Source organism: Volvox carteri (genome assembly GCF_000143455.1).
Source record: "Volvox carteri f. nagariensis unplaced genomic scaffold VOLCAscaffold_102, whole genome shotgun sequence".
Lineage (NCBI taxonomy): Eukaryota > Viridiplantae > Chlorophyta > Chlorophyceae > Chlamydomonadales > Volvocaceae > Volvox > Volvox carteri.
In genome coordinates this window covers 23,157-23,980 of record NW_003307645.1, presented here as the reverse complement: position 1 = coordinate 23,980, position 824 = coordinate 23,157, and the positions used below count along the sequence as shown (strand labels likewise).

Below are 824 nucleotides of genomic sequence, written 5' to 3'. Positions count from 1 at the left end.
CACGCGCAATCGCCCGTTAAGATGCGCCTGGTCGCTGTCAACGCTGCTAAACCTCCTTTTGGCACAAGGATGGAGAGTTCCATCACAATGTGCCGTTCCCTTCCCATCGGATAAAGCAACCGTTTTTGAATGCGAGGGCCTCCCCAACGGTTGAACTCCTGGTTGCTGCGGAAGATTTGGCCAATTGTTGCCAGAATTTGAAGTCCTAATGGACCGTATATTTGCGCGATGATGTCGCCTGTATCTGAGCCCGCTGGCCACCGGACTGTCACCACGATCGGTTCCAGTTCTAGTGTGGCTCTGTAGAAAGCCAAGCCTTCATTTGTTCCGTAAAAGCCACTGACGGCCTTTATCTTTTTGGTCGGTATGGATTGCGGTCTCGCGGCTGAGGTCGGCTGGCGGCCATTTTGAACATTGCCGCGGCTAACAGCCACTGCTGGTCGCCTCTGCGACATTTTCAGGCTAATTAGATAACCATAACTACGCTCAAACAATTGAGGTCGCTGTCGGTGGCCACGGCCGCGGTTGGCCGACGGTCATAGTAGCAGCTTAGTCAAGCTTGGTCTCATCCATACATATGTATGTATGTATGTATGTATGTATGTATGTATGTATGTATGTATGTATGTATGTACGGCAGGAGTAGGGCCACCTGACACCTGGGCACAATCTCCCCCCCCCCTCTCCCTAACCCGCTCCTCGCCTCCCATCTCGCCCCTTTCCCCCCCCCCCTTGGCCTGGCTTCCCGCTATATTCCCCTGTCTGCCGATGCGATCTTGGTAATACACCATCACAGTCATCATGAATACGTTTCTTATTTCTGG

At 52.7% G+C, this 824-nt stretch overlaps 1 protein-coding gene across 1 annotated transcript in view; it reads left to right on the top strand.

Annotated features, from left to right (window-relative positions):
* The window catches only part of VOLCADRAFT_40978 (uncharacterized protein), a gene marked incomplete at both ends in the record, with an annotated part of 13,031 nt that overhangs the window by 11,441 nt on the left and 766 nt on the right, over positions 1–824 (top strand). The window lies entirely within an intron of this gene.